The sequence below is a fragment of the Saccopteryx bilineata genome, chromosome 4 (genome assembly GCF_036850765.1).
Source record: "Saccopteryx bilineata isolate mSacBil1 chromosome 4, mSacBil1_pri_phased_curated, whole genome shotgun sequence".
Taxonomy (NCBI): domain Eukaryota; kingdom Metazoa; phylum Chordata; class Mammalia; order Chiroptera; family Emballonuridae; genus Saccopteryx; species Saccopteryx bilineata.
The window spans coordinates 167,617,522-167,639,204 of record NC_089493.1 but is presented as its reverse complement, the minus strand read 5'-3'; the positions used below and the strand labels follow the sequence as shown (position 1 = coordinate 167,639,204).

The following is a 21,683-nucleotide window of genomic DNA, read 5'->3' as shown; positions in this document are numbered from 1 at the left end:
AGAAAAACTTGATCAGTCAGGATGAGCACCTTCCTGGAGTTCACAGTATGGTTGGTACTAATATGTATGCAACATGGAAATTTCCAGACCATGCAGTGTGCCTAGAAAAGGTTTAACGCACATAGTATGTATGGTAGATTGGATTATTGGACTCAAAGTCTTACTGGCCCACAGTAGCAGGAGCACACAACCATACCTTGCCCATGGTTTTATGGAGGGAAGAATGTGCCTTTCCACCCTTTGGCCCTGTGACGTGCATTTGTCAGACATTTCAGGTGTGAGGTGAGCAGAAACTTGAAATAGGATTGTGTAATTGGGCTTGACTTGCTTTTTGGTCATGAAAAGAGTGTGCCTCACATATCTGCTGATCCAGAGAGGATGAAAGACATGTGGTACAGACCTAGACTCCACTCAAAGTCTACAGCCAAGACCAACAGAGCCTAGCCAATCGGCTGAAGGCCTGTGGCCAGACATAGTTCAGAGTCACATGTGGCACTGTGTCTCTCTTGTCTCTTTCCATTTGGACCATGTCTGGAGCTTTCTCAACCTGGACACTTGAAGATTACAAGTCAGTTATTTGATAGGATGTCTTTCAATTCAGTCTTTATGACTAGATTCTGGTTAAGCATCTTTGGCAAGAATGGAAGGCTGTGTTCTTAGTGCATCCCATCAGTGGTACAGGATTTTAATTTGTCCCCTTGCTGATGATATTCACTTTGATCATTTCATTAATGTGATGGCTGCCAGACTTCACTATAAAGCTACTTTTTTCCTCTTTGAAATTAAAAACATATTATAGAGAGAATATTTGAAACTATATTAATATTCATTAATTTATATCAATATGGAGTAATGATTTTCTAATGTAGTCACTAAGTTATAATCCATCACTATCACTGTTTATTTTGATGTTCAAGTTGTCCCAAATTTGGCCAATAGAAGTCCCTTTAAGCTGGCTTCTGTTTCCATCTGACATTTTCCCATTATTTTTGGAGCATATCCTTGCTTTCTGGCACAAGATGTTCTAGGATTTTCTGGTACTTTCCATGCCCTAGACTAGAATCAGCCACTTCTCCAAGGAAGGTGTTCTAGGTGTATTCATTGCTACTGAGGTGTCACTGATTCCTGGCTTCTCAGTGGCAAAGAGAGTGGACACTTACATCTACCTACTCATGTGTTAAAAGCCATGGGTTCTGGAATCTCCGATGTCAATCCTACACTGCAGGGTTCATTTAAGATTTACTTTTTTCCATAATTGTAACTCCCTTCTCTGACAGTGAGGAACCTGGTTCTCATTAGTCCTGATAGATTTACTTACTTGATCATTCTCCCTGATGTCACCAATCTGCTGACACCATCCTTTCCCTTAGATACCCTTCTTACCCTCTGAATCCTGTGCCAGGAAAACCCCCATTCATATGGGCATGTTCCTCACTCTGCTTAGACTCTGGCCTTCCATGCCAGGCCCCTCCTCTGTGTAGATACCTTCCTTACTCTATGTGGATTCTGATACCCCAATGGCCATGCTCCTCTCTGATCCAGGTTCTGTCTTCCCATATTTACTCACAATGGTGCCCCCTATGCCACCTTGGACACCTCTACCCTTCAGAGGCTCTGGCATCCCTTTTCCTTGGATGCCTTCTCATCTATTTGGAGCCTGCGCCATGTCAGGAAGTCTTTCTGCATAAACGCCCTCCTTACCCCATTCAGGCTCCAACCTCATCCTGAACCACGGCAGCTCTCCCCAAGTACACCAAGTGCCAACCTTGCTTTGTCTCACCTAATAGCTTTAGGACCACCAGGTTCTAATCAGCAGCATCTCAGTTCCCAGGACAGAGGCTGGAGCGGGGGTAGGGGGATCTTTGATTCTACTACCGTACACACAACAGGCTCAGCAGAGGCCTGGGGAGCCATGCTGTCCTCTGATTCTGCAGTTAGTGGGCCCCCACAGGGCCCTGGACCCCTCACCACTGATTTATGGCTTGTGTAGTCAGCAAATTCATATCCTCTGTGGCTTTGTTTTTATAGGATTGCTTCTCTAAGAGCTGGCTTTATACCTCAGACATATAAATCTGTTAGAGAGTGGTATATAGCCCAGGAGGTCTTTCCCAGGTGGGCAAGAGTTTGTTCTTATCTATAGAGTCTTTCAGAGTCCTTTTAACCTGACTCCCCCACCCCCAACACACACACACACACACACACACACACACACACACGTTGACACTTGCATTCAGGCTGTCTTTATTCATTGGGAGAGCCAATCCAATCTACAGTTCTAGTATAGTTCAGAGATGGACCCTAGCTTCCTCCAGAAGCCCTTAAATGTTCACTGAGCAACCCAATTGCTATTAACCCATAGGCTTGGAGAGTCCATTCAACTTGCTAATACCCACCTGCTCTAGTTAATTCTATCATCTTGAAGGCCTCAGTTCATGGGGCTACATAACAACAAAACAGAGGTGAAATCCTGTTAAAACTAACTGCAGTGTCATTCAAATCTTACATGGCTAGAATCATATTTGCAGTCTGAAGCAATATGGGGCTAAGGCGACAGAGGCAAATTCTTAAAATTCCTGTTCATTTTCCCCCACCTCTTCATTTTGGAGTGGTGTTTGGTTGGAGGAGAGCTGTAGTGTTTGATGTAGGGACAGATGAAGAGGGGTGGAAGGATATTTATTTCTTGGGGTTAAACAGACCCTCCCCCATGTCCAGCCAAGCTCCACTACCCTGTCCCTTCCTCAGGAACGATTTGTTTCTGCCAGAGGCATGAGGAAGCCAGTGCTGGTTCCTTTGTGAGAGGGGACTTGTTGGACCAGAGCAATAAAGCACTGTGGCCCTGGGCTCTCTGCCAACCATGGAAACTGTTCCACTCTGCAGGCTCTCTCTTTGACTTGGGGAGCTCAGATTTTGTTCACAGGGAAATTCTAAAATAGAAGTTCCCTGTTTTTCTCTACATGGTTCCTCCTAGATCAGCACTTTCCAGAGAGGATTCCATGCAACATTGGTCCAATGCTGATCAAAAAATAAGTTTGAGGCCTGACCTGTGGTGGTGCAGTGGATAAAGCGTCGACCTGGAAATGCTGAGGTCGCTGGTTCAAAACCCTGGGCTTGCCTGGTTAAGGCACATATAGGAGTTGATGCTTCCAGCTCCTCCTCCCTTCTCTCTCTCTGCCTCTCTCTCCTCTCTCTCCCTCTCTGTCTCTCTCTCCTCTCTAAAAATGAATAAATAATAAAAAAAATAAGTTTGGGTAATACTATCTATAATAGTCCCATCTTGAGATTAATGCAGTGGTGTGTACTGTGAGTGGGGGTGGAGGTGGAGGTGGAGGGAGGAGAAGTCCAGTAGTTCAAAAGCCCGGTTGACTTTGTTCCCCAAGCCTAGTTGACCATGGGACACACACACCACTTGCCATTGCTTCTTCTTTAGTAACAGCTCTAAGGACACATTTTGGAGAATGGCGCTCCTGCCCAACTTGTCCAGGTGGTGTTGAATTTGGGATCTATGACACAGGACACTATAAAACATTGACATCTTTAGTTCCATCTATGAACCAGGACTATTTTGCTCCTGAAAAATAGTGCCCTCTCATATGAATGTGGCCTCCACATCTCAAAAAGGATACATGCATAAGTACTTGAAAGATTAAATGGTTTTTTCAAATGTTTTAAATCAACATAAGCCTACCTATCAAAAGCGAACTCAACAAGGCAAACAACATCAAACAAACATGGGGTAAATCTGTGAAAGAAAAATATCTAAACCTTGAAAAATTCTCTCCAATTCAATGTCTACCATGACCTTCTTTTATCAGCCCAGCTCACTCTGATCTATCTATTCAATAACTTAAGTTCTTTAAACTTCAGTTTATCTGTCCACCCTGCTGGCCTGTTCAGAGGCTCAGGATGGTGTCTCTATACCTACCTTCTCAGTATACTGCAATTCCTGAGAACCCGGATGTTAGAGATGACTCTTAAGTCTTGGTTTTCTCTGAGGTTCCCATGGCCAAGGACAAAACCATTGATGTCAAGCATTCCAATGTGCTGAAACGGGGGCCCTGGCCCATCAATGTGGGACTTAAAAGGGGGTTTGTGAAAAATGACTTCACAGCCCCTGGCAAACATCTTTTTTAAGGGCATCAAAGAAAAAAGACTGAAGCAATTTGAAATAATCATTTCTCTGAAGAAAATTACTGGTGTGAGGAGGCATCTCTAATGCCATTGGCCATTAAGATTTAGCCATGAGGTTGGGGTGGGGAAAACAAGGAGAATGCAGTGGGAGGAAAAGAGAAACCCACCCTTCTCACCCAGAGGAGTATGGGGGAAAGATGGTAAACAGAAGAATCAAGACATTGACATGCAGGCGTGTAAGCCCCAATTTTCTTTCAGAGAGGGGCTCGGGGATAGATCAGGTGAGAAGAATATGATGAGCGGAGAGGGGTCTTGCCCACTCCTGATGTGACCTCTGGAAGGATCACAGCACAAGGCTGAGTAAAACATACCAAACAGTATGGCCCCAAGGAGAGAATCTGGGCTGCCGGCGGAGACTTCTTCAGTTCCTGGGTGGTGGGCAGACTGAGTTAAGAGCCAAAAGCCGAGGGTGAAACTCCTGCCAGGGACCAAGATGGAGGACCAGGCAGAGACATGGGAGAATTCACCCAGGAGTAAACAAGTCAGCAAGGATGTCCTAGCAGGCACTGTCTGCCCAGAGAAAGAATGGACTCAGATGAACAGCAGACATCAGGATGGCCCAGGGTCAGGACTAGGCAACAATCCTCTTTGAAACTAGCCAGCTCACACCCAAGGACAAGAACAAAGACAGAGGGACTCGTGCCCCAGACTGAATTCACCCACACCCTCCCCACACACCCTCTTACGTCAGGAAGAGACCGAGTGAAACCTCAAGAGACTTTAAAAAATCAGACTCCATCATAAGTTGCCTTTTTATTTCCTGCCCCCCACCACACCCCAGGACAGAGAGATAGGGTGGGGCTTCTACCAGTTACAGACTTAAATAAAGATATACTTTCGCCTGACCAGGCAGTGGCGCAGTGGATAGAGTGTCGGACTGGGATGCGGAGGACCCGGGTTTGAGACCCGAGGTTGCCAACTTGAGCGCAGGCTTATCTGATTAGAGCTAAAAAAAAAACCCTCACCACCTTGGACCCAAGGTCGCTGGCTCGAGCAAGGGGTTACTCAGTCTGCTGTAGCCCCACGGTCAAGGCATATATGAGAAAGCAATCAATGAACAACTAAAGTGTCGCAATGCGCAACGAAAAACTAATGATTGATGCTTCTCATCTCTCCGTTCCTGTCTGTCTGTCCCCGTCTATCCCTCTCACTGACTCTCTCTCTGTCTCTGTAAATAAATAATTAAATTTAAAAAAGATATACTTTCTCTGCACATCTAAAAGTGGCATGAACAAAATTTATGGCCCGACTACAAACTAACAAACATTTCTTTCCATTAAATAGTGACGTTACCTCCTGCTGGAATCCTGCACATCCAGCTCAGTAGTAAGAACCTATCTACTGGAAATCAAGAATTTATTCTAGAAATAGTTCATTGCTCACTTCAAAAAGTACTTTTATTTCATAACAAATTGCCCAAGACTGTGTTGGTGGCTTCCCGGTGCCAGGTGGGCAATGGCTTGCTCGGGGCCTAAGGTGTGGGCACTGGAGTCATGGGCGAATGCTGTTTCCACTGAGCCGGAACTCTGTGACCTCGAGCTGGTAACATCCTCTCTCTGAGGCCAAGTGCTCGCCTGTGAAAAAGCATGACACTCAGCCCCCTCCCAGGGCTCTTTTGAAGTAAAGCTTAGAAGGACTTGGGATGAGGCCTGATCCCTGTGCACAGCAGTTATTATTTCTGCTCCTCAGTAAGTGAAGGTTATTCCTGGTATTATCTCCACATCCCTCTGTCTGCTGCATTGTAAGAAACCGGAGAACGATTTTTTTTTTAAACAAACACAGCAAAACTTTTACATCTAAAATGAATGTCGTCCATTCACAGACATCTCCACAGGACTGAGACCCACATGAGGGGCACTGAGTAATTATGTCAGAACACTCAGGCCAGTTCCCCCAGGGCTGCACCAAGCTATCAAGAAGGACAGTGCTTATTCATCACTCTGTCCCCAGGACCCAGCACAAGGCCAGGAACACAGAAGGCGACATCATGCTCTCCAGGGGAGCTTCTGGAAAGTTTTTGGCCTCTTCTTTCAGAGAAGCCTTCAGGGTCTGAGCCAGCAGCTTTGGTACACCCTCTGCGGTGACAAGTCTTAAACTTTGAGGAAGGGCTTTATTTTGGGAAACTGGGGGCACTGGGAGCCCAGAGAGCCAATAAGGCAAGGGGGAGTTTGTCAAATTATGCTGAGTGAAACCATTTTTGGTCAAACATGCTAGGAAGCAGCGCAAGGTGCAGGCCTGTGAGCTGGGGCGTGGGGAGTGGGAAGGGAACCCGCAATGTGTATAAACCTCTGGAAACAGTGAGCATTCTCTAGAGGCCAGCAGGTTATTTGAAGGAAGGTAAGGCCTGATTTGTTTAGCTCTGTGGCCTTAACTCAGAGGCTTCAAAGCCATTGTGGTGGAAAATTCTGTCTTATTTTAAAGAACAAAAGAACAAGTCATCATTCAGTAGCGTGTTTGTGGTCCATTTTTCTATGAAAAAGAAATAGTGTATGGACTCTCTCAGGAAGGATACAATGGAAACTGGCCATGGGGACTGACCCCGGGCTGGTGGCGGGGGCAGAGTTTCCAGGGTCAACAGACGTTTTCCATAGAGCATTTTGTACCTATTAGCTTTTTACACTATTTGCATGCTACTGCCTATTAAACAGCTAACAGCAACAAGGAGGGAAGGAGGAAGCGGCAGCATTCCTTTCCTCTACAATAAATATTTAACCTGAGTTTTTTCTAAAACACAAAAACAAGTTTTCTCTAAAACACAAAAACAAATAAAAGGTTTAACAGGAGGCTAATGATCCCGGGGGGCCTGTGAGCACATCCCAGGGCTGTTCGCCCAGCCTAGCAAAGAAGGGCATTTTGCTTCTCCCAACTATTGAGGTCTGTAGTTGAAGAAAGCCCTAACCAGTTGGCTCAGTGGTAGAGTGTCAGCCTGGTGTGCAGGAGTCCCGGGTTTGATTCCCGGCCAGGGCACACAGGAGAAGCGCCCATCTGCTTCTCCACCCCTCCCCCTCTCCCTCCTCTCTCTCTCTCTCTTCCCCTCCCGCAGCCAAGGCTCCATTGGAGCAAAGTTTGCCCGGGTGCTGAGGATGGCTCTGTGGCCTCTGCCTCAGGTGCAGAATGGCTCTGATTGTAGCAGAGCGACACCCCAGATGGGCAGAGCATCACCCCCTGGTGGGCATGCCGGGTGGATCCCGGTCGGGCACATGCAGGAGTCTGTCTGATTGCCTCCCCATTTCCAACTTCAGAGAAATACAAAAAAGAAAACAAAAACAAAAACAAAAAAACCCTGTAGTTGAAGAAAATATATCTCCCCTTGACCAAAACCTGCACAGATCATTTGTAATAAAGATAATCAATTTTATAAATATGAATTCTGTAGCCTGACCAGGTGGTGGTGCAGTGGATAGAGTGTAGACCTGGGACACTGAGGACCCAGATTTGAGAGCCCAAGGTCACTGGCTTGAGCGCAGGGTCACTGGCTTGAGCACGGGATCATAAGCATGACCCCATCATCGCTGGCTCAGCTGGAGCCCACCGGTCAAGGCATGTATGAGAGGCAATCAATGAATAACTAAGGTGCCTCAACTACAAGTTGATGTCTTGTCTGTTCCTCTTTCTCTGAAAAAATAAATAAATAAAATTAATTAATTAAAAAATTAAGAAACCCACAAATCCTGTAATTGGCTTTTGAAAGGAAGCCCTCAGTGTCTTCCATCTCTTGCCCTCTCTACTTTCTTGGTCTTTTCACTGCTCAGACACCTTCCCTTGGGGCCAGAGGGCCAGAGAGGTGACATCTGGTCTCTTCTTCACTCACTCCCTCAGCAAAGGTAGACATACAGACTACCACCCCAGAATAAAGCCAGACTTTGGGAGCATTGGCGATTGCTCTCGGACTATCTGCAGTTCCTGGTTGGCTGCTGGTGGTCCTGGCATGAAATCGATGAGCTTTATCTGAGAGTTGGTTGGATCCCCAACCCCCAACCCCCCATTGTAGATTTATATCCTAAGTGAATGGCGTGTGAGGTGCACTGTGGAGGAACCAAGGACTTTTGATCTTGACATCCCCAGCATCCTTCCTTCTGCTTTCAGGAAACAGTTCCCAGAGCATGTTTGGGTTATATCCCTCCCAAGCTCAAGTCAAGGTACCAAAACTCAGGCTTCAGGGAGAAACACATGTCCCAGCCTAAGCCAATCACTGTGCCAGACTCCCAGGGCCAAGGGCTTACAGCAGGCTGGAACAGCAGCCCTGGGAAAGCGGAGGCCCCACAAGCCACAGAGACTTTAGCTGGGAATGCAGAGACAGGTCCTCTCCCAGCCTGGCCTTAAACCCCCAAGGATAAGGGACCACATATCACCACCATCTTGCTTACAGGGAGTCTAAGGTGAGGACTAGAGATTCAAGAGAAAGTCCAGGGATGCTGAGTGTCATTTTGAGGCCTGAATCCAATCCATTCCCATGTCCACTAACCTGGTATAGGATCCAATAAACACCTTCTGTTTATTCCTGCTTAAGCCAGAGTGTGGGTTGGCTTTTCTGTCTCTTATAACCAAACTGTCTGACACGCTAATGTGCAAAGTCTGGGAGACTGAGTCTTGGATCTAAAACAGGAAAAGTAGCAGGACCAACCTTGACCAGTGAGTGTCTTTGAATTAAACCATGGACTAGTCTACCAAAATCATTGTTGCCTGTATCCTCTCGCCTTTTGTGTGTGTGTGTGGGGGGGGGGGGGGAGGATAGAAGAAGGAAAAAGCCTGAAACTTTGTTAACAGAAGGGCATTAATTGGAACTTTTAACCCCTTGATCTCACTACTTGTAGCCCACTCCTCCTCATTCCTAACCAGGCTTTTGTAGCCCTGCTCCTAGCCTCAGAGCACAGAGCTGGTCTCACAACTCCAGTGAAGTGCAGAACATTCTTTTACTGGGAATGACAGGGCCTCTGAAAAAGATTTCCAAGTAAGTAATGAGCCTGAAGATAATATAAGGTTAATAATTTGCTCGTCAACATTATGAAACCCTCTCACAGGCAGATGGCAAGCAGTGGAGCAGCCTGACAAAGCCTTGTTCAGACTCCTCACGTGCAGTCTCTCCCCACCCCCAAGACCCCAAACAACCTCCCTGTTTCTTTGATGGTGCCAGAGGTAGAGAAAATTCAGGGGCGTGTCCCCAAATTTATCTCTCAAGTATAAAGAAGGATGAAAAAGTATCAAGATGTTCAATACCACCAAGAGTAAAAATAAGACACCGTTTTTTCACCCATCAAATTGACAAAGATGAAAGCAACTGATGATGCCCAACACTGTGGGCAAAAGAACCACTAAGGCAGCGGTTTTCACTGCTGTGCCCCAGTAATTTTTAAAATGTGCAACACCTGACTATTTAATCAGGGGCACGAACCTCTTTTGCTTTAGATTGCCATAAAAAAAGCAATGACAATAACCAACACAACAATAACTGGCCAGTGTAAATGAATCAAAATTATACCTTTTTTATTTTTGTTATATCAGCAAAAAATATATATTTTGATGTGTCGCAGAATTTTAGTAATTAGTTTATGTGTGCCGTGAGATGAAAAGGGTTGAAAATCACTGCCCTAAGGCAATCCTCAGAAACATAAGAAACAACGATACATCATCGTAAGCCACTAAGTTTTGAGGGCTTTGTTCCTGAGCAATCGATAACAAAAACAAATGGATACACTGCCCTGTTGTACAAAATAGAGAAAAACTGGAAACAAAAGGCCATCACTAGGAGAATGGTTACCTAAATTATGGTCCAGCCATTGCAAGAATGCTGTGCAGCTATTGAGAAGACTGAAGTAAACTGGAGGTCCCCTGCCACGCACCTGCCAGGCCGGCCGTCCTGCGGGCACCGCCTCCACTGCATGAGCTCCACACAGTTCAACAAGGGGCCCTCATACGGGCTTTCGGCCAAGGTCAGGGACTGACTCCTGTCCAGCTGGGTCGAGAGACCCACAGGCCATCTATTAATCCCAACCTCCAAAAGGGTCTGAAGGACAGAATTATCCTGTGTACACTCATGAATAAGCTGCAGCCAGGCTCGGTCTCAAAGATCAACCACTCCATGCAAAATTGGCACCAGCTAGAAAACCTCTCCAACTTCATCAAGGCCATGGTCAGCCACGGCATGAACTCTGTAGGCCTGCTCGAGGCCAGTAACCCACTGGAGAGTGGGAAGGTGACCCAGGTGCAGGGCCCCTCCGGCTCCGGCAGGGAAGGCCGAGACAGCGGGGCTGCCAAGTGGCGTGGACATCAGTACCACGTACTCAGAGAAGCAGGAGCAGAACTTGGATGATGCCACCATGAAGGTGGGTCAGAGTGTCACAGGGCTCCAGATGGGCACCAACAAGTGTGCCAGCCAGGTGGGTATGACAGCTTCCGGGACCAGGCAGCACATCTATGACACCAAGCTGGGGGCTTAACTTAGAAATGTGACAATTCCTCCATGTCTCTGCAGATGGGCTACATACAAGGATGCCAACCGGAGCAACAAGTCTTTGGCCTGGGCCACCAGATAAACCCCAAGTACTGCCCACAGAGCCCAGTGGCTGATGGGGCTCCAGGGTCAGCCTGAGACTGCCCAAGCCCAGGGAGGGCCCCAGAGACCTACCAAGAGTAGGCAGGTTACTGAGGCTACCCTTGTGGGGTGCCCCCTCCCTCATCTCCCCTTCTGGGATTTGGGGGTTTTCTGTGTTTTCATCTTGTGTTCAAGCGCTTCCAGCTCAGGGTCTGTGAAGGCCAGATCCAGATATATGTGGGGTGGGGGTCCCTGCCAGGGCACATTCAGGCGGCAGATTTCCCAGCAGGCTGTAGGCCAAGCTTTGGGTGTGGGGGAGAAACCAGTACAGGAAGACAAACTGGCCCCAAATGGCTTCTGGTTACTTCTGCTCCTCTTCCCTTTTCTCTCCTGATCAGTTTGTGGTTTCTGTACTAACAGAAGTTTCAGGCAGTTTTAACAAAAGTAATTTTTTGGAGGGGCAAGCAGGGTAGGGATGGTGGAGGGGGTGCTCAGAAGGAAGTCCCCTGGAAGAGGGCCCGGCCACAGTCCCCAGATATTTTAGGCATCATGAGACCCTGGATTTCCCCAGGACCCTCCCAGGGGCCCAGTGAGGAAACTGAGGCCCAGACAGGATAATGGAGTTCTGAGTGATTGAGGCAAAGCCAGACCCCCTCAAGTACTGCACAATGACCACCCCCCAGGAGGCCCTCCCTGCGACCAGCCCCACCCAGGAGAGCTGGGACCAACAGAAAATGTGACATACCAACTGTGGACTGAAGGCAATAAAAACCTTTTTAAAGAAAAATAAAGATTAAAGTAAATCCGAAAGCAGTGACAGGATACATTAATGAAAGCAAATTTCAGAACAATACGCCCAGTATAATTTTATGTAAAATACATATATTACTTAGATAAATACATACACACCAAACCATTAATAGTACTCTCTTCTAGGAGAAAGATGATTTAGGGAGCAAAGAAGGATGCAGAAACTTCTAGTTTTTTATTTCTGCATTGTTCGATTTTTTTTTTTGTAATAAGCATATATTCATGTATTAGTTTGATAATCTAATAAAAGACAACAAATGGATTTCTAAGGCTTTTCAACCCAGTCCACTGACTTCCTGGGAATTTGGGATGAGTCCAGTCTCATTTTATGTCATTTCGCTGAGTACCTATGATAAACCAGACAATGCCCGTGGTACTTCTAATTTTCACAACAACCTGAGCAGATGGGCATTATTTTTCCTATTTCATAATGTAGACACTCCGGTCCAGAATAGATAGGCAGCTTTACAAATGTCACCCACTGACTGACAGGACCAATGTTTGAACTCAGCTGGGTCCCACTCCAAAGCCCAGAAGCCCTTTCAGGTGAGACCAGGCCCTGCCCAAGGAGAAAAGAATTCACACAGTTTAAGTAAGAGGCACTGCTGGATGCAACAACTGCACTCCATTGTGTATGTCCATTGTGATGAAGGATTTTTGAAAAGGCTAGATGACAAAGATGTGTTAAATGAATGCAACAAAGAGGCAACACACTTGGGCTAGAGCAGTCATGGAAGACTTCCCAGAAGAGGTGGCATAGGAGCCTATGCTCAAAGCTGAACCAAGGTTTGTTGGCAGGACAGGGCTCCACCCTGCCCAGGAGGCTCTGGAGTGGCTGAAGACAAGACAGAGGCAAGGCAAACCTGCTCGCCACCCTGCTAACCTAGTTAGTTAGGGCCTCATCACAGGGAGGAGCTAGGCTGACACTTTGTGGGGCTGACCTCAGGGCCCTGCTGAGAAACCAGACTCAGAACAGGCCTGCTGCTGCCACCACAGGGAGGGCGGTAGGGGTGGGGGCTCAGGAAGGCCTCGGGGACCACGGGGTTATTTGTTATGGGGTGAAGAGGAAGCTATAAGTGGTCCTCTGTCCTCCATTAACAGCAGGATGGAGTCAGGCTGGAGCCACTGGCTGCGGAATCAGCCTTGTTTTTTAAACACACATGGCTGGCCCAGGCCTTTTAACCCCCAAACACCCCATGGTTCCTGCAGGAAGAAAACAGTAGCCTTTGGTCTAGAAACTCTACAGCTGGGGTGTAGCTTAGGGCATTTCTGTTCAGCTCAGAAACAAACAGAAGATAAGAATATTGTGATAAAAGGAACTGTACTCTTATAATGAATTGTTCAAAGTCAGGCGTCTGGGCTGGCTATAATTCTTTATACTTGAGACTCCTCACTGTATATCCTCAAAGCTAAGAGCAAATAATAAAAACGGATTACTCTTGTCTGAAAAGAAATATAAACTACTTATTTCCACGCTTCTAAGAGCGTCCCCCTCCCAACACCAAAAGTTAACTAAAAAGTATGAGATCTAGAAGTGCTTAGACCTGCCCAGTGCCCTCTGTGCCCTCTGACTCCCACCCCCTACTAAATTCTGCTGGGACTTTTTCTACAGAATTTTTTGGTAAGGTGATTAGAGCAATATTTCTGAAATCTGGAAGTCCCAAACTCTTTGGGAATTTCACGAAAGCCATGGACCCTCTCCCTACAAAATGTATGTATGCACACCATACAAAATGCATGTATGCACTGTGTAGCGTCAGGGGTCCAAGACTCTCTCTTCCGCCCCCCACCCCAAGCACATTCTTTTTTTTTTTTTTTTTTTTTGTACTTTTCTGAAGCTGGAAACAGGGAGAGACAGTCAGACAGACTCCCGCATGCCCCCGACCGGGATCCACCCAGCATGCCCACCAGGGGCGATGCTCTGCCCACCAGGGGGCAATGCTCTGCCCCTCCAGGGCGTCGCTCTGTTGCGACCAGAGCCACTCTAGCGCTTGGGGCAGAGGCCAAGGAGCCATCCCCAGCACCCGGGCCATCTTTGCTCCAATGGAGCCTCGCTGCGGGAGGGGGAGAGAGAGACAGAGGGGAAGGAGAGGGGGAGGGGTGGAGAAGCAGATGCGCTTCTCCTGTGTGCCCTGGCTGGGAATCGAACCCGGGACTTCTGCACACCAGGCCGACGCTCTACCACTGAGTCAACCAGCCAGGGCCACAAGCACATTCTAAGTCTCAAAGGACCCCAGGTCCTGTCCCTCTCAGACTAGACTGACTAGTAAGCTTTCCTTCCGGCTTTTATTCTACAATTTATTTATTTTTATTCTATACATGAGATAATCCTTAGCAATCAGAGTCTAATAACAAAACATTTCAGTGGCTCAGAAACCGCCAGGAGAGTGTTGAAGCTCAAGTCAGCAGGATGAGATCTGTTCCCACCAGGGAGAACAGGGTGTTTGCTGGGCAGGCCCTGGGCGGCAGCTCTGAACCCCACTCTCACCCAAGGCATGCAGAGGGGTACCAAGGACTCTTCAAGTTCATTGGAGTTTCCACCCGTCTCATCGGACCCACTGCTCGGATGAGGAGGAAGTGATGAGAAGGAGGCGCTTCCCTAGTCCCCAGGGCCATCATTCTCTCCCATGGCCTCAGCTCCACATTCCATGATAGGGTTCGGGGAGCCTACTCTGCTGAGCTGCCTGAGAGTCCAGCCCAGTTGGTTTGGGCCCCAGACCTCAGCAAAAGGTCAGAAAGTGAATGTATATATAATATTCACCATGACTCTCTCCAGCCCTGATGAAGAACAAAGGTCCGGAGCCCAGTCCCTCCCCCCAACCCAGCTGACCATGGATGAGGGTTACCTTTCCCGGGGCCTTCAGTCTCTACATGAACCCCTAGCCCAGGTTCTGTGCTACCCCCTCTCCCTACAAGAACCATCCCAGACCTCGCAGAAAGCAACCTGCAAGGCAAAACCAGTGCCCCAAAGGCAGTCCCTTCAGAAACCAGGGTGATCGGGACAAAGCAACTTGTATGAGGCAGGAAGATTAGGATTCACAAGCCTTTGGTGGGGCTCCATGGGAGCAAGGCAGCTCCAAAATGCAGGAATGATTACTAACAGACCACATCCCAAACTTACACGTGGTCCACATCCACAAACTGGAAAAAACGCCGAATTAAATATGAAACAGGAAATGAAGATAAAGAGCTGTGCGCGCGCGCGCGCGCGCGCGCACACACACACACACACACACACACACACACACTCTTCTAGTTAGCAGGGGATGAAAGCCAGTGGTGGTGATTTTTAATTAGAAAGGAGGACTAATAGCCGCCTCCCAAGGCCAAGGCATCCATCCCCAAGCACCAGGCCAGAGTTAACCCTTGCAGCTCCAGGGGCGATGCCTTGCTACAAAAAGCCCCACTGCTAGAGAAAGCGCATCTGGGTTTTCTAATCCTGTTTTGGTTAATGGAACAGTCATTGAGAAAGAGAAAAAGGGAGGAAAGGAGAGTGAAGGAAGGGAAAGGAAAAGAATGGAAGAAGAAGGTCAAGGAGAAGGTCAAGTTCACCTCTTCACCAGGATAGTGTATGGGTGAAGGCACCTGAAGCCTGAGAGATGGGTTCAACTCCCAGCTCTCCTACTTACTGGCTATGTGACCAAGGCTTGGTCACTCACCCATTCTCTTGGTCTCAGCTTTTCTTGTCTATGAAATGGGGATGGTAGTACAGATCCGACAGGGTTGTTGCGAGGATTAGTTGAGATGATGTATGAAAAGCACTTGTTCGCTAGAACATTGTAAGTACTCAAACATGATGGCTTTGGCCACTATTAAATTAATTTCATTACTCTTTAGTCTCCTCAACATGTTGAAGCAGCCATTTCCTCCAGTGAAATACACGGGGATAAACTGCCTCAATAGAGATTGATTTTAAGTATGTAAAGGAAGAGTAAAGGAAGAGTAAAGGAAGAGTAAGTAGATGCTCCTTCCACACACAGAATGAAACACCTCCCACCCACCCACCCACCCCACGGTGAAATGTGATATCCTGGAAGGGAGAGTCAAGTCCCAGAGAGACAGCATTGACAAACAGGAGCAGACAGACACACAGACACACACACACAGAGCCTTTCCCCACCCATCACTCCAGGTTAGCATTTGATTCCATCACGGTCCCAGGGTTTTCTACCTTTCTCTTTCATAGTCTATTTGACAGGGAAAGAGCTCTTTATATCTCAAAGACCATTTAAACAGCTAGTGCATAGAAGGGTGCTTGGCACATAGTAGGTGCTCAATAAATATCTGCCACCAAATGACCCATGTGATCTGATCCCCACAGTGGTTACTCCTGAGACACTCACATGTCAATGAAAGAGACACATAGAAAGGCATCTTGTTCCCCCTCTCCAAGTTTCCAGTACAGGGTAACAAAAAGCGGCTAAATTATGGCCTCCACATATACTTCTTCTGATTTTATAAAAATCAGTCTTTGAAAGAACTGAGTTTTTCCTCTCCTCTCTCTGCCTCTCTATCACCTTTACCCACATATTCTGACTAAGACATTGGACGCAGGACCTGACACAGAGCAGGTCCGCAATAAAAATCTGTGGAATAAAAAGTAATTCATAAATGCATTTACTGATGTCAAGATGCACACTGCTGACCTGATGGAACTGTCAGAGACAGACAGCAGCAGGTCCCCGAGCACGCCAGCCAGATGCGTTTCCTTCCATTCGCATCCTGTACCAGAGAGCATGTACCTAAATGAAATCAAGAGGCCAGATCTGCTTTGGGAGTGGACCACTGCCAGCTCACTCCTGTGACTCAAGCCATATATTTTAGAAAAGAACAGCCCACCTTTATTAGTAGTAGTAGAAATTGTGCCAGTAATTTACATTTTGTTAGCATGTCTTTGCCAGACACCATGCTGACTGGTTTACATCTAGTATATCCTTTAATTCTCACGAACCCTATGACATGGGTCACGTTATCCCCATTATACAGATAAATAAACCATGGCTGAGAGAAGTGAAGTAACATGCCAGGCTCGCTCAGCCTGTCTGAGACTCCAGAGGGCTTTCGTGCCCGCCTCACAGCACTGCCTCTCCCACTGCACCCGCTCCCAAGCCCACAGAACTGTATCCAATTCTCAAACACCTCGGGCGCACGTGCAAGCACTTTCCTTGGCCTAGAAAGCCCTTCCCATCCGGCCGGCCATGGAAAGGCTGCTTCGACCTCAAGACTGTGCTCACATGCTGCTCCTTCCTGCAGTCCCCCCCCCTTTCCCGAAGGCGGAACAGCCACCTCTTCTCTGTGTCCTCAGCTTAGAACACTGTGCACAAACCCACTGCCCACACGAGACGGTCAGGACTCAGTGCCGTTGTCCTTCCAGCCCCTCATGTGGTCACACGCCATATAACGCCATTTGGTCAACAACGGGACACATATATACAATGGTGGTCCTACAAGATTAGAAGGAAGAAGAAATATTCCTCTTGCCTAGTGACCTCTTCACCATCACAACATGGTAGCACGATGCATTACTTGTGAGTTTGTGGCGATGCTGGTGTAAGCAAACCTCCAGCCCTGCCAGTCGTATACACGTACACACCTACTTTACGTGCAGCACGTAACGCTTGGTAATGTTAATAAACAACTGTTTCTGATTTATGTATTTACTACATTTCATCATTATTTTAGAGTGTACTCTTCCTACTTATTAAAAAGAAAAGTTTAGCCTGACCAGGCGGTGGCGCAGTGGATAGAACTTCGGACTGGGATACGGAGGACCCAGTTTCAAGACCCCGAGGTCACCAGCTTGAGCACGGGCTCATCTGGTTTGAGCAAAGCTCACCAGCTTGGACCCAAGGTCGCTGGCTTGGGCAAGGGGTTACTCGGTCTGCTGAAGGTCCGCGGTCAAGGCACATATGAGAAAGCAATCAATGAACAGCTAAGGTGTCGCAACAAAAAACTGATGATTGATGCTTCTCATCTCTCTCCGTTCCTGTCTGTCTGTCCCTAACTATCCTTCTCTCTGACTCTCTCTCTGTCTCTGTAAAAAAAAAAAAAAAGAAAGAAAAGTTTGGCCTGACCTGTGATGGCACAGTGGATAAAGTGTTAACTGGAACACTGAAGTCGCTCGTTCAAAACCCTGCACTTGTCTGGTCAAGGCACATATGGGAGTTGATGCTTCCTGCTCCTCCCCACTCTTCTGTCTCCTTTACAAAATCTTTGAAAGAAAGAAAGAAAGAAAGAAAGAAAGAAAGAAAGAAAGAAAGAAAGAAAGAAAGAAAGAAAGAAAGAAAGAAAGAAAGAAAGAAAGAGAAAGAAAGTTTGCTGTAAAATTTACTTGCTTGCCCTTACGCTGGCGGCAGCCTCGCACATCTCATGTTTATTGTGTCTCCTGATAGCGTCATTTTCTCTGGTGTTTGGTTTAATCTCACGCTGCTTTATAAATGCAGAGTAGCCTAAGTGCACAGTGTGTATAAAGTCTACAGTAGTGGACAGGAATGTCCTAGCCCTCACATTCACTCACTGACTCACCTAGAATAGCTTCCCATCCTGCGAGCTCCATTCACGGTAAATGTCCTGTAGAGGTGTACCATTTTTTACTGTATCTTTTCTAGGTTTAGATAGGTTGAGATACAAAAACATTTACATTGTGTTATTCAGTACAGTGGTGTGCTGTATAGGCTCGTAGCCTAGGAGCAGCAGGCTGGACCACATAGTCAAGGTTCTAGCAGGCCACGTCACCTAGGTTTGTGTAAGTGCACTCCGTGATGTTCACACAATAATGAAACTGCCTAACGATGCATTTTTCAGGACAAATATCCCGGGTCGCTAAGTGGCCCAACCCATTCTGGGACATGCCCATTCTGGTCCCCTATCTGCTCCCCAGGAAGTGCCTGACCAATGGGGTGGGGGGTGAGGGACAGAAGAAAACAAGAATTAGTCTGAGACTCCCCAAACAGCCCTGGGCAGTGGTCCAGGCTCAGAAAGAGCTGGCAGTGGCCTCCCCACCCTTCCTTAGCAGGCACTGCGACGGGCAAGGTGCCAGTCCGGCTGAGATGGTTAAAGGCCATCTGGGCTCTGGATGGGTGCAGCCCTGACTTCCAGGCCCCACACTCCCTGGTCTACTTCAGTCTTCAGGTTCTCCACGATCTCACTCCCTTTGTCACAAGGGAACCAGGAGAATAAGCTGCCTCCTAGGCTTGTTTGTATTCAAGCCCAGTGAGTTAGTTTCTCTCCATCAGAACAGGACGCCATTCCCCCAGAAGTCCCTGCTCTTCTTAGCTTTCTTATCTCTCATCAGAGGATTTTGAGCAGAAGGAGGAGAGGAAAGAAACATCTTCCCACTGAGACACCTGTAAAGGGCTGGGCCCAGAGTGCTGAGAGAGGCAAGGGCAGGGTTTGGGGATGGGGGTTAGGGGTGGGTGGGGGGGTTCTACTTGTTGCTTTCCAGCAACATAATGAACTAAAAGTCTTCTAGAAATCCCTTCCAGTCCCCAAATTCTATGTTCTTTCTAGAGACTGGTCACATGTCCCCACAAGTAGGGTGACCAGAATTTATCACCCAAACCAAGATACTCTTCAAAATGAAAGGGGTCAGACAAGCATGAACTTGGCCCACTCCAGGCAAACCAGGAGGTCCAGTCTTTCTACCTATGGGGTTGAGGACAGGGAAGCTTCCCCGAAGTTCAAGTCTGTACAGCTCCAAACCCACAACCTGTTCAAAATTTTCCAAAGGATACGGTCACTTACCGAAGAGATTTCGGCAAACCACTCCTCTAAGTAATATAATAAATCATAATGCAGTCTGTCTTTTGCCTAACAGGCTCTGGCTTCTCCCGCAGATGCTCTGCAGAGGCCACGCCTGCGCCTGCTCTGAGGGGCAGACGCTCCCAGAGGAGAGGATGCGATAGCACTAAGTGGCCTGTTCTGCTGCAGGGTTCCCGTCAGTGCCGCTTCTTCTAGGGGGTGGAGGGGATTGGGGCGTTGGTAGGGGAGGCAAGGCCTTCAGTCCACTTTCCCAGGTGGGAAAGGAGAGAGTGTCTAGCTGCTGATCACCAAAGAGAGCTGTGTAGCATCCTTCGGGGTTCCCCCACCAGCCAAGGAGGTGGGAGATGGAGTAAGGCGATAGTATGTCTCGTCCTCCTTCCAGAGCAGAATGTGGGCCCAGCTCCTCTTCCTCCCTTCCCTCTGGCCCCACCGTAGGGGGCACCTCAGCCCAGGGCTTGGTTTCAGGGCAACGGGGACTCAGTGGTCGCCCACCAGCATGTGGGCCATTACTAGAGGGGCCCAAGCAGACACAGGGCTCCTCTCCTGACTCCCCTATTAGAAAGATGAGGGAGAATCTGGGATGGGGCCTCAGCAACCTCCCGTTGAGTTCCTGCATGCCCTCTGTAACCTTGGGAAAGCAGAAACTGGTGAGCAGTGGTGACCAAGAGTCCTTGATATCCCAGGATAATTATCTTGGGGGGGGGGTTACAGGAAGTCAAAGGGTCAATGCTATGGGGAACTCCCTGTAGGGGGACCCACTTCCCCAAATGTTAGTCCATTTGCCACGCCTCCAGGCCACCTGTCTTTCTTTATTCTCTGGAGTTCACCAAATCAATTCCATTTTTAAACTTAAGTATATAATTTAGCCTTATACCTCCAAAAAACCATCTGTGAAATAATGAATTTTATATTATATAAATAAACACAAGTATTTAATGTGTGTGTATATTTTAATACATGACTATTAAACTTTAAAATATCTTTGTCCATAAATCTCCTAAAATCAACTCACAATTTGGGAAGTGCAGGTTTGGGGGTGCTTGGAGCTCAGGGTCCCAGCAGGAGGAGAGTGGGAAGAGAACAAAATGGCGGTGGTTGTCTATTCCTCTGGCTTGCCCCCTGTAGAGTCATTTGGGGCTGGCCAGACCCCTTTGTCACAGCTACATTCCTGTCAAGGAGCCCTCTCCACATGGTACCGGTATTGGTACTGGTACTGGTACTGGTACCTGCTTCCTCTTTGCTTCTTAGGTGTTAGAGTGATCAGGTAGGCAGTTCACCCAGAGGGCTGCTCCCTCCCTGTCGGCTCCCCAAACCGCCCACAGGGTTATAACGTGTTCCTTTGTCCGGCTCTCTGTAACTGCCCAGCTGAGTGTGCCATGTACATAAATACTATTACACACGCCCCAAGAAGTGAAGGAATGAAGCTTAGGAACATGTAATTCATGTGGAAAAAAGACGAAATAGTAAACAAATGGTGGAAAGTATTGAAGCTACCTAGTCATCAAAAAGCTGTGCACATTACAAACTCCAAGGAACCACCGTTTTTGTTTGTTTGTTTGTTTGTTGTTTTTGTTTTTGTTTTTTGTGACAGAGATGGAAAAAGAGAGAGAAGGACAGATAGGAACAGAAAGACAGGAAGGGAGAAAGATGAGAAGCATCAACTCTTCATTGCAGCACCTTAGTTGCTCATTGATTGCTTTCTCATATGTGCCTGGACCGGGGGGCTATAGCAGAGCGAGTGACCCCTTGCTCAAGCCAGTGACCTTGTGCTCAAGCTGGTGACCTCAGGGTTTTGAACCTGGGTCCTCCGCGTTCCAGTCCGATGCTCTATCCACTGTGTACCGCCTGGTCAGGTGCAGCCATCTTTTAAATTAGCAGAGTCACACACATGGCAAGGCTGGGAGAAAGTGGCACTTCGTCCACAGCTGGTAGCAGTGCATAGTGTATGATCCTTCTAGAGAGCAATTCAGCAAAACGGGTCAAGTGCCCAAAAATGTGCAGACCTTTGAGCCAGGTAACCAACTCCTGGGAATTTTCCTAAGGAAATAATTCACAAGACAATAAAAAGAAAAATGCAGAGAATCTCACTTCAGCTTTTTTAAATATAAAAACTAGAAACTATCCAATGAGATCCAAAAGAGTAGACTGGGCCTGACCTATGGTGACGCAGTGAATAGAGCTGTGTGGTCAGCGGTTCGAAACCCGAGGCTTGCCTGGTCAAGGCCCATGACAAGCAATCAATGAACAGCTTGAGTGAAGCAACTACTTCTTGTTTCCCCACCTCTTTCCTCTGTAAAATCAATAAATAAAATCTTAAAAAAAAATAAAGAGTGGATTGGTTAAGTAAATTATCCTTTATCCCCTCAGTGGAACATTATCCAGTCTTTAAAAT

General features: G+C 47.4%; 1 pseudogene; it reads left to right on the top strand.

Annotated features, from left to right (window-relative positions):
- The first annotated feature begins 10,067 nt into the window (after window positions 1-10,067).
- Window positions 10,068-10,777, top strand: LOC136335599 (calponin-2-like; annotated as a pseudogene).
- The last annotated feature ends 10,906 nt before the right edge of the window (window positions 10,778-21,683 follow it).